At 44.3% G+C, this 11,863-nt stretch overlaps 1 long non-coding RNA gene across 6 annotated transcripts; it reads right to left on the bottom strand.

Annotated features, from left to right (window-relative positions):
- Nucleotides 1–7,503: 7,503 nt before the first annotated feature.
- LOC133907629 (uncharacterized) lies at nt 7,504–10,256 on the bottom strand. 6 transcript variants are annotated; one of them, XR_009907993.1, is made up of 10 exons: nt 9,943–10,256; nt 9,672–9,854; nt 9,450–9,535; nt 9,321–9,375; nt 8,828–9,194; nt 8,624–8,716; nt 8,228–8,426; nt 8,048–8,150; nt 7,900–7,953; nt 7,552–7,799 (listed from the first exon to the last, which is right to left on the bottom strand). It is a non-coding gene; the product is annotated as an uncharacterized LOC133907629 (long non-coding RNA). The 6 variants fall into 6 exon arrangements; XR_009907991.1 differs by adding an exon at nt 7,504–7,535 and having other exon boundaries at nt 7,632–7,799; nt 8,228–9,194; XR_009907990.1 differs by having other exon boundaries at nt 8,624–9,194.
- Nucleotides 10,257–11,863: the final 1,607 nt, after the last annotated feature.

Here is an 11,863-nt window from a genome sequence, read left to right as displayed (position 1 = left end):
AGGCTGCAGAGTAGCAAACTAAGGGGATAAAAATAAGGGCTGCTAGTATTGTGCGTGCAGTGTTACTCACAAACCCACTAGCACCGTGCGCATATGCAAATATCTATAAGCAAGTGGCATGCGTGCCTCTGATAGCGAAGGGCTCGCATGTGCTTACCTTTGCATGGAGCGGTGCTCAGAGCCGTGTGTGCTTACCTCCACATGGAGCTATGTTCGGAGCCGCCGTCTTGGCCTATAGACCCGTGCGTAGCCTGCCTTCGAGCTGTGAGACTGAAAGCACGCCTCTGCGAGGGAGCTCTTTTGGGTCTACCATGCCCGGTGGAGGGCCCAATGAGACCACAACGGCGAGCCCGCGTACATTTAACCACATGGCGGGGGCCTACATGTCCGCAGCGGCGAGTCCCCAGGATACAATGCTCTCACGTGCTCAGAGCTACGCTTGTTGCGGCTTTTTTATATCGTTGTCAAGGCAGCGAAGAGCGGCATGCACATCGCATCCGCTTGGGGTGCAATGGCGACTTGGTGACTGGCAGCAGCATTGGCCTCTTGGGCGCCACCTGCGCAATGATGGGCTCCTTCAAGCAGCACGAGTGCTCCTCCATGACCCGGTCTGAGAACATGTTCTGCTCTCCTGATGTCCTCTCAACTCCCTTCCTCTCATGGCTTTTTGTATCAGACCTCCCCCACGGACGGCACGCTGTTGGGGCACGAAGACGTGCCTCGAACGGATACGACGAGAGCCCCGCTCATAAGAGGAGGCTCAAGCTTGAATATGAATAGTGAGCTGGAAGGAGAGAGCAGAGAGAAACATCATCTGTGTAATGGAAAACACCTCTGGGGATCCCCCTCTTTTGCACATTGAGGGCTTATTTATAGAGAGAAGGGACAGAAAAATTACCAGTCTGTCCCTAAGATATTATGTTACAATCATGTGCATAGAGGGGTATTTTGAGTATTTCACCTCTTTACATACCACGTGGTGGTTAAGATATTATGATAGCTATAGTAAAACCACAATGCATCATCTAAATTAGCTCCAGACTGGGCATTCCCCCAACATCAGTGTTATTGGCAGGTGGGCTTATACGAGTTGCTTATTCTTTTGGCATTGACATAAATGTTTAGTCGATGCATGGAACCAATACCTTAGCTTTGGTTTCTCCACTAAGTGCAACTAATTCAATACTCTTCTTGTGTGTCTCATAAATACGAATTTTTTCAATAGTAGACTACGACGGGTACAGTGAGATGCATGTGGTGACTTCGTCAATATCTAAGTTTCGTGTCTCTAATCTTTAGTAGACGCTATGTGAGTGTGTGCGTGCGTCTATATGTTGTACTAGGGTTAACAAACCAATACTCCGTGTCCCCGGGGGCAGAGGGGGCCAGCCCCGCCCTAATTGCTCTACTAATCAATGGGTTAAATTAATATGTGTGGCCTCCCAATGAACTTTTCTATTGAATTAAATTAATGTGCATGGCTACATGTCGTCAATTCAGCATCGCCCTTCCAACGAGCGACATGTACCTACAATTTTTGCAATGAAATTAGGACCGGTTTTAAAATAGAAAATTTTGATTTCTTAGAATTGATTGTTTTTTAGATATTTGACATCACAATGCTGACAAAACGGTTGCTTGGAGTCCTATGTTGTGATGCCGATGGAGGACTGAAGATAAAAAAATAACCGTATGTAGGATCCTAACATAGTAGAATAAGATGTGCACAATATTTGTAAAAGCAACATCCTCACTAAAGTAATCCCTAAACTCTAAATGCGTCTCCGCTTCAGGACAATCCCCCTATGCTAATACAGTCTCAGCACCTTATGGCCTTGTGCTCTCACGTGGTCCGATGAGTACATGAGCGGGTCTGGCAGGATGACTATCTACGAAGGCTGGCTGCTAGGAGCAGGCGTCGCGTACTCCTCCTAGATCTGTTGCGTGCCTATGAGAGGTGAATCGCCTAACTGGGAGGTCCTGATCTTGTGTTGTGTATGACCTGGGTCGAGGAAGGTGTCAAAGCCAGCCGAGTAGTTTATGGGTACCCTTCCTGATGACCTACTCTAGGTACTCTGTCATTGCATGTGTGTCATCAAAATCTTCAACCTCTGCATGTGGTTTATGAAGCAAAATATGTTAGCACCAGTTGCGAATGTGAAATTAATGAAGTACATAATGTATTCTTGACATAGCTACATGTCTCTTTAACACCAATGTAAGATATCCTAGAGGAGCTACCACCGTAGTGCTTACCGAGATCAGTGTAAGATGGCCTGAGGAGTTGCCACCGTAGTGCGTGAACATCGGACATAGTGGTGGGGGATACCTAGTCGTGAATGTCGCTGAGGTGTGAGGACTCAGAGCAACGACTGTCATCATCATAGAGGGGCGAAAGGGCTGAAAAAGAGGTGTCCAAACTGGCCAAGAAGTAGGGGATCGATGAGCAATGTCCGCAGTGGACCTACAAGTGAACATCTTCATGATCTTCTATGCATTCTCATAGATCATGTAGAACGCCCCACGAATCTCAGAGGCAGGGACATCTATCCCGTTGTGTAGCCGCTCGATGTTAGTACATGCCTCCACCCCTATCTGGTGCACGAGGTCCCTCTGCGAACAAATGTTGCATAGATTGATACAAGGTTCTTGTAAGTTAAATTTAGGGTACAACTATTATTGGTGTTGAAGAAATGTACCACCAATGATCGAGCCTATCCCTATGCACCGGGTAAGTGTCCTACACGTGCGCCGCGTGAGTCTGCACCTCGGACAGTGTGTACGTCACCTGGTGTGTAAAAAAAATACTAAAGTCAGAATATTTACCTCCAACACTGAAGGATTTCAGCAAGGCTTTGTCGTTCTCCTCTCCCCTCCCCCCCCCCCTCTATATGCATTGGCTGCAAATGAACCAAATGGGAATAGTAGCCCCGTGGGAAGGCCGGCCATGCCGATTTATAGGACAACCTCGTCAACCGGTTGAAGGCCGCTGACACCACCTGTCACCCGTTGGAAGGTAGCATGTCACCCTTCCAACGACAACAGGAGTCTAGATTTGTAATTTTTCAACACAGATGCATATTTTTGCAAATTTATTTAAAAATATAACAATAAAAAATACCAGAAAAGTTCACCCATGTTGGTCCATAGAAAATCCCTGGCCCACATCCCCTCCCATTAGAACCTCTCTCCATGGCCCACAAAGACGTATCACTCTATTGGGCCTTAAATTGGAAAAAAATTATGATGTTTGTTTTTTCCGTTTTTCTACTATTTTAGTCACTTCAAAATACCACATAAAAAATTAGAGGTTTAAATATTACAAATTCAAATATATAAGGGGATCAATTCAAAAATATAATATGGAACATTTTAAAATTTCTAGTGGAACAATTGAATTGTACAATCAGAACAATAGAATTTCACCGCTGGAACAATCTAAAATATACAATGGAACACCTCAAGAATTCTATGGGAACCGTCCTTTTATGTCATGGGAACAAATAAAATTATATTATGGAACAATTCAAAGTAACAACAACAATATTTAGAAAAACATATATAATGACCCATATGTTATTTGAGTTGTTCTACTAGTCCATGGGAGAACAAATAAAGAACAATTTGAAAAATGAATACATAAAATGAACTAAATAAAAATATATGAAAGAATGAACATTTTAAAAATAACAAGGACTGAATAATAAATAAAAGAAAAAAATACTAAAGAAGAAACAAGGAAGAAAGAAGAATCAATCAGAAAAGAAAATGAAAGAATGAATGGTCTAAACATCCCCGTTATTGGGCCTAGCGCTAGTAAAGAAGAAGGGGAACCACAGACCACGAGTGAAATAAATGGGTCGGGACTCGCGTAGCCCCTCTTCTGCCTCCCCGTAGCTCTCCAGTGTTGTCTTCGCTGCCGGTGAGCCCCTCCAGTGAATCCCCGCCCCACCCTCCTTCTCCCTCAACTCCGGTGAGCTTTTGTTGCCGTGCTTGCCCTCGCCCCACCCTCCTCATCATCTTAGATGGCGTCGCTGCCACTGGATCCACGCCCGTCGACTGTCGTCACACTAACTCAGTTTTGCCGGGCTGTTTCCTTAACTCCCCTGCCATTGGCACCGCCCACCGACTATCCGCCACTAGCATCCGACAATGCCCCACCGCCTCGCCACCCCACCCACTACCTGCTACCACTGCAAGGGCCTCCCTCTAAATCTGGAGGTCAACCAATCCCCAAATCCTAACCCCGACAACCCCAAAACACTAACCCTAGTTCATTGGCGAGCTCAAGGACGGCGGAGACACAGTGGAGGAGGAGGTGTGCAAATGAGCCCCCTATGCTATATTATTCCTGATCGTGCCGACCTAATGGATCCTTGGGGCCAAGCCTTGGCATTGAGAAATAATTTGTTTTTTAGAATTGTAAATGAAATATTTAAATGCATTTATCTATATATTTGATTGAGAAATACTTGTTTTGAAAAATAGGGAAATGTTATTCTAATGTGAAATTAATAATAATTTGGATTTTCCAATCTTCAAAGGGCCGGGCTTAGGCCTGGTTTCTATAAACTCATATTCCCCTCATCTAAATGACCCATGCATTCCTGAAACTGCAAAACCAATCTCCTCCCTCGTCTCTCAAATCCTCCTCCCAAACAATCCTTTCCCCATCAGCCATGTCATGACCAATTCGTCGTGCCACTTGTGCACACCTAAAATAAAAATGGCGACTAGATTTGCTAACGATGGTGCCCCCTTTTGTTCTCGACAGTTGAAAGTCATGAACAAGGAAGAGGCAATGATAAGGTTATGCAGGCAATAACATAGTGCTCAATCGCATTGACTCCTATCAATGGCAACACAATGAAGAGTGAGTAGGTGACCCATCTCAAAGTGACGACTACAATAGCTCTCAGCGACGAAGATGTCAGTGTTAATGGCAGGTGGGCTTATGCGAGTTGCTTATTCTATTGGCATTGATATAAAATGTTTAGTCGATGCATGGAATCAATACCTTAGCTTTGGTTTCTCCACTACATGCAACTAAATCAATACTTTTCTTGTGTGTCTCACTAAAAACTAGTAGATGATGTACCTATTGACAGTGATGTGTCTGTGGTGAATTCGTCAATCTCTAAGTTTCATATCTCCGGTCTTCAATAGGCGATGTGTGAGTGTGTGCATGTGATGGTGTGAGTGTGTGCGTGCATCTGCATGTTGCACTGAGTTTAAAAAAAAAATCAATATTGCGTGTACACGAGGGTGGAGGGGACCAGCCCCGCCCTAATTGCTCTACTAATCAATGGGATAAATTTGCATGGCCTCCCAATGAATTTTGCTACTGAGTTTAGCCCAGTGAATAAGCAGTCTATTAGCCCAATCATCAATAGCTTTGACGTAAAATCCTTTTTTTTTGCAAGGCGAAAAATCCATCAGTCCAATTGTTGTTCCCTTCTGCCCATGTAGCAGTCTTGCTCGAGCCTCCATCAATCGTTTTGTGTCTCGCCGGCTGTCTCATCTTTCTTTCCTCCACGCATGCCGCCGCACACCGAGAGCGGAGCCCTAGCTCGCGAGTCTGCAAGACCGTGGCATTCGCGCTACCGCTGGCCTAGCTTGCCGCGAAGCCACAACTGACCAATGGGCCATGGTACGTTTCTGGGGATGGGTGTAGTTGAAATAACTAGTTAGTTAATTAAGTTGAACCAGGGTGGATCTACGGATACCCATGGATCGTTCCACATCCATTCCTATTCGTCTCCTTCTCATCTCCCCCAAACCCTAATCCTCTATTCCGATCTTTAGCTGTTGTATTTTAGATGTGATCAGATAATGAATTATGAGAACATCTAATTTCCCAATCCTTTCTTGTTTCCAAATCAATGTGATTTAATTGTTGAGCCAAGATGAAGAGGAAAAAATAATTGCTTTTTTTTATATGACAATTGGTTCGAGTTTGGTTCCGTAGAAAATCCTAATCCAACCAACGTGGAAGCTATTGTTCCAGTTAGTTCAAGCTCCCAACTTGTCTTGAAAATTCTAATCAAAATACTTATGATCCATTAGATGTTCCACAACAAGCCAATTTTAAAATCCAGCTATATTAGAAGGCTCATTGCAAATTTTATAAGTTTGAACTATAAGCACGACACCATATTTTGCTATTTTTTCGAACTCCAACATTTATATGGATATTATGACTATGGTCTTATAACATATTTTCCAATACTAATACGTGGTGAAGGATAACTTTAGCGATAGCTCCTACTCAAGGAAGGCTCAAGAAAATTATGGTCACTTTTGGGGATCTTGATGCACAACCACGAAAAACACAATAAAAAATCTTGCCTAGCAGGATAGGCGGCCGCCTATGAAACACTATAGCTCAAATTCTAGCTCCGCTCCTGCGCCCCCCCCCCCCCCCTCTCTCTTAAGAGTAGCGAGGTCAGTCATTTTTATTTGCTAAACCGATCACATAGTAGGAAAAAATCTCTTGAGTATTGTTGTGTACTAAATTTGGTTTGATGAGGAAGGACAATTGGTGTATGCATGATGTCCCGAGTGCTGGGGTTTATGAACACTAGATAGTTGTATTTAGTTATTAGTTGTTCCTTGTATTTTGATTTTTGTCCTCACAACTCTAGGAGATTGATCATTTACTATGATTTCCCTGCAAAATACTTATGCAATTCTACTACATTCCAATAGTAGACTCAATTTATGGCTCACGCAAGTTTAACTCCGACAAGGATGTGACCATAACTCAAAAGAAATATGCAAGTGTAGCATTTCAATCTAGGTATCTTCTATCCAATCTTAAATCTTAATATTCTTTATGTTTAAAAAAAATCCTAACTCTTTTTTTCATCTTGTGTACTTTTTTTATAGTACAAATCGAACGCATATATATCCACGTAGGTATGTTCTAACACATGTCTAATATCACATAGTACGTGGGTATGCACTTTCACCACTGAACGTACCCACATGTTTAATCCTAACAAATAGAAGCACCCATACCCACATGAATAGATTTGACGAAGGACGGTCTAGTGTGTGCATTGTGCTTGTGTAGAGTGTGACGTGCATTTAAACGTACATTTAGATACTACAGTTTGTACCCAATACTAGTTGAGTGCCTGTGCATTGTAATAGAAACAAAATTTATACAAGATAACATCAAACATATATGTAGATATTGCTTACAACAATCATGATGCAATACACATATTCTTGTTAAATTTGTAAGGATTGTTACAGCATCACACATGTGCAATGTGCGTATTCATGCCAATCAAAATATCTAAATAAGCGAATGACACATATAGCGTACCTCAAAAGTATCTTACATTTATCATCAATCAAGCTATTTTACCAATAATAATAAAAATGAATGGTGCTTACGCAATATACTTAACTGAATGCAACATAAATAAGTATTTGCAAATATTTTATAGTTTAGTTATATGATACAGAGATAATACAAAACTTTCAATTGAAAGCACTTGTATAATGGCCATGCGTTGCGACGTTTCCTAAATTTGACACACAATATCGATGCAAGGTTAGTCAGTTTAGCAGATTCGAGAGGGGAGAAGAAGTGCAGGAGAGGCGATGAACGGACACAGCACCTTGTTGAAAGACGCCATGGCCTCGACGACTTCCTTGGTGAAGGTCCGCCCGACGCTGGAGGTGCCGATCAGCACGGTCTCCAGCAGGGTCTTGAGGGGCTCGTGCTCGTGCGCCCATGGCTTCTTGAAGTGCTGGAGTGACTCCTTCCTCGACTCAACGATCAGCCCCTGTGCGTGATGAAATGAACAATGTCTTCTCAGCTGAAAATTCTGGAAGAAATGGTGTGCTAATTGCAGTGCTGAACATTGCTTGTTGCGGTTCCGAAACCTTGGAATCGACTAGCCAGATCTTCTTGCGGCACTCGTCGATCGAAGCATCGGTCTGTGAAACAATCAAAACATCAGGTTTCAGTTGAAGAAAAATAGTCGTATGTGATACCATGAATCAATGAGACAAATATAGAGTGGATCTTTACCTGTTTCGACGAAGATAAAGACTCTTTCACTTATAGGATTGGATATGGACTTTTGCACACTTAGCTGGAATACACCGGGCTTCAAAATAAACCCAATCGGGATCTATATGCAGACCAAACAACTATCACTACTTGGTATCAGAAGGTCTCACATCTGAAGAGATATGGGCCAGTGATTACCTTGTTGTCCTGTGATAAACCCTTCTCATACCTTGCGGTCCTGTGATAAACTCCCTTCTGATGCAATAGGTGCCAGTATGTATTAGTCACTCAAACATTTCTCTTTCTTCCCCCCACAACTTATATTTTTTAGTATCTGACAGCCAAATATTTCTCTTCTTTTCTAATCTCTTTCCCATCAAACATTGACACCCATAACCTGTAGAACAGGAAATCCAACAAACAATAGAGCAACTGGTAAAACCAAAGTTAGTAGTGCATCCATCAATTGATGAACTAACAGAATCTAGACCAAGTCGAATTTTGAGGGCATTCTCTAGACAGCATAAACATATCTCACCACACACAAAAGCAATGACTAAATTGCATAATATAGCGACAATGTCTGCTACTTACCTTCTCTCGAGCACTCCCATTCTCATCCTGTAGCACAGCAGGGTGAAAGGCAGAATTAAAACGGTCCTGATGGATTGAAGCATGTATATACCACTGACAAGAGAACAAACAGTACCGAGTGCTCCAAATGAAAAATGAACCGGGCTAATGAAAAGAACTGTTTAGTTTACATCGGAGCCAGCAGCAGCAGGAAAAGAAACATACCTATCCTAGCAGCTTTCCAAAAGAAATCACGGAATCTGTGATAAGGCATTTGTAAAAAAGAAGAATATTAAAAAATCTGATAATGTTTTGCAATCAACATTGTAGGCATAGTATTGATCCCTTCAAAGTCCTTATCAAGGTTCATATGATTTTCAAATATAATGAACCACAAGACGGAAGTTTTTTATTCATCGTAGGAATGTGCAACACGCACAAACAACAGTGCCTAAGGATCCATAACATTTTCTTTCAAAAACTAATATCAAATGTTTAATAAAAATTTTCTTTCAAACTCTTGCCGGTGAGCTTGCGAAGAAACTAAACCAGTGTACTTTGTCACTTCTGGCCAATCTTGGGACACCACAACCTGCAAAACAAAATAAAGTTGCTGGTTGACAAATTTAAAGACTAATCTTTCCCGAAACAAAAGTCAAGACGCAAGAACAGGTAATTAGGCACCAAAGCTAACAGAATGGATTATTATTCTACTTACAGCAACAATTGAGGGACCGCTGTCCTCACCAGGATGAGGATGAGAGACGTCAGCACTAAATATGATTGTAGGTCTGTTAGTTACCAGAGGAATGATGTAAACAAAACACAAAGCTGGAGGGTGTTTAACCTTGATATTTATCTTCAGAGCAAGATTTGCAAGAACTTGTTTGTTAATTTTGAACATTTGCTTTGTATAGCAGCGCTTCAAATCACCTAGCATCAAGAAGGAGACAAATAATTTAGACAGAGAGGTCATGTGAGCAATAATAGTGAGAATCCAACAATAACACACGCATCAATAGGAAGAACAAGGTCATGTGTGCTATTGCTTGTGAACTGTGACTGTTACCATGGTTACGGGACTCCAATCCAAGAAGCTAAATCATAGGGCAGAAACTCACAACTTCCTTCATGAACACCAAAGAATCGGCACCCTTCCACTGGGGGTCAGAGTCCGGGAAGATCTGCCCAATGTCCTGCAGCCCCAACTAAATGAACATCGCGTCCACCACGCAGTCCAGCAGCATGTCCCCTGCGCACAAGGCAAAATCCCCACAAGCGTGTTCACAATCGATATGTTAACAATAATAAGCATCTATAACGGCAATAGAGGCCCGTACCACTGGAGTAGGCGTCGCAGCCTCAGTCATGGGGGATGTTGATGCCGCCGATGATGAGTGGGAGGCCCGGCTTGAGGTGGTGTAGGTCAAAGCCATGGCCCACGCAGAACGGGAGCACCAGCGGCTTTGGCGCAACGTCCACGGTGGGTTGGCGCTCCGTCCGGACCGCCGCCCACCAGCAGCGGTGGCGCCATGGACACCGCCCCCTCTTCTTGGCCTCCTCTCCCATCTCCACTGTGCCACGTATCCGCGCCGGCGAGAGGGTAGGGGTAGTGCATCGCTTACGATTTGCCATGGCTACTCGGTGCTGGATGCCCGAGTGTCATGACAAGCAATCTGACGGCTCCAAAGTATCGCCTTCTGCTTCACGTGCGATCATCGACTCTCAGCCACTCGTTTACTTCAGTAGTTCGCGTGCCGGATAAGGCACAGTTAAACTTGTTTTACCGTTATTAAGTCATGTAATCCTAGTTACTTTAATTGAACTCAGTTGTAATTAATTAGGGGAGAACGGTAATCCCGCCAGGCAATACTTAGCTGGCATGCGGGGGAGAAAAACTCATTCTGAGAAAAATATGAAAAAGCATCTTGCGATGGCTCGATCTGAGTTCATCGTCCCCTAAACCTTCCAGCGTTCTTGCTCGAATTCTGGAGTTGCCACTCGATTTCCAGTGTGGTTGTTACAAATTGGTATCAGATTCAGCGTTCCTTGGCAATCAGCGACGAATTCGTTCTCCGGTGAGGGTTGCTCGGCGTTGTTCGGGCGTAAAATTCCAGGAACCGGAACGGATTGGAGTTCACGGTGGTGTTGGCAGAGATTGGATTCAGAGGAAGGTTTCGCGGCTAGTCCGTGAGTAAAATCCCCTACTCGATCTTCAATCTGGGCGGCAGTAGACCTCCGGTGTGGACTGCTTGGGGAGGCTTTGCCAAACTCGATTTCCAATGTGGTTGTTACACCGAGATGACGGCAGCAAGCGGGGGCAAGAGGATGCGTGTGCCCTTGCGGAGGGAAGCTAGGGTTTTCTAGTTGGGTGTTGGGGGATCCCGGGGGAGGTGGAAGCCTCGTCGATGGCAGCGCGGTCGAGGACGACGGCGACGCTTCGGTCGGAGGCGCGGCAGCGGGAGTGGCTCGGTCATGCACAGCGACGGTCGTCGGAGACGCGACATTGGCGTGGATCGGTGGCACAAGGGAGGAGAAGCGGCAGCGGCGAGCTTGGCGGGGAGGAGACGCAGTGGCGTCTGGGAGAGGTGGAGGCCTCGTCGATGGCAGCGCGGTCGATGACGACGGCGGTCGTCGAAGACAAGGCATTGGCTTGATCAGTGGCACGGGGGAGGAGAAGGCGGCTGCGGACCTAGCGGGGAGGAGATGCGGCGATGGCGTGGATCAGTGGCACGCAGAAGGAGAAGGCGGCGGTGGGCCTGGCGAGAAGGAGGCAGGGATAGGGCTATTGTGCAGGGGACTCACCTGGCGGCGTGGCTCTTATGTGAGTGAGGGCATGGGGTGGGAGAGGCACTCATGGGACTTATTTGCACGTGGTATTTATTAGAGATTTTCTAAGTGGTAGGGATTAAAGTAAAAAAATGAAGCAGGGTAATGCATACACGTGTGTGCTAATGCACTTTTACCTGCACACCCCTAATTAGGAAACTACTTGATTAGTTAGTTTCCTAATCAGGCCACTACCCAAATTAGACATCCTGCGCGCGGCAATGCCTGGGCGGCTGCACCATTGCTTTCTTGCACAAGACAAAGGCAAAGCTGCTGGGGTTTCATCTCTTTTTTTTTGAAAAAGTAAAATGTTCACATATTGATATGATATGCATCTTATATGAACATGATACAATCACATGTTGTGGAAAATGCGAATTTTCATCTCTGGTGCTATTCGTCATATATGATAATATGAACATGGTGATCAGT

The sequence above is a fragment of the Phragmites australis genome, chromosome 24 (genome assembly GCF_958298935.1).
Source record: "Phragmites australis chromosome 24, lpPhrAust1.1, whole genome shotgun sequence".
Classification (NCBI taxonomy): domain Eukaryota; kingdom Viridiplantae; phylum Streptophyta; class Magnoliopsida; order Poales; family Poaceae; genus Phragmites; species Phragmites australis.
This window is presented reverse-complemented; position numbering and strand designations above follow the sequence as displayed.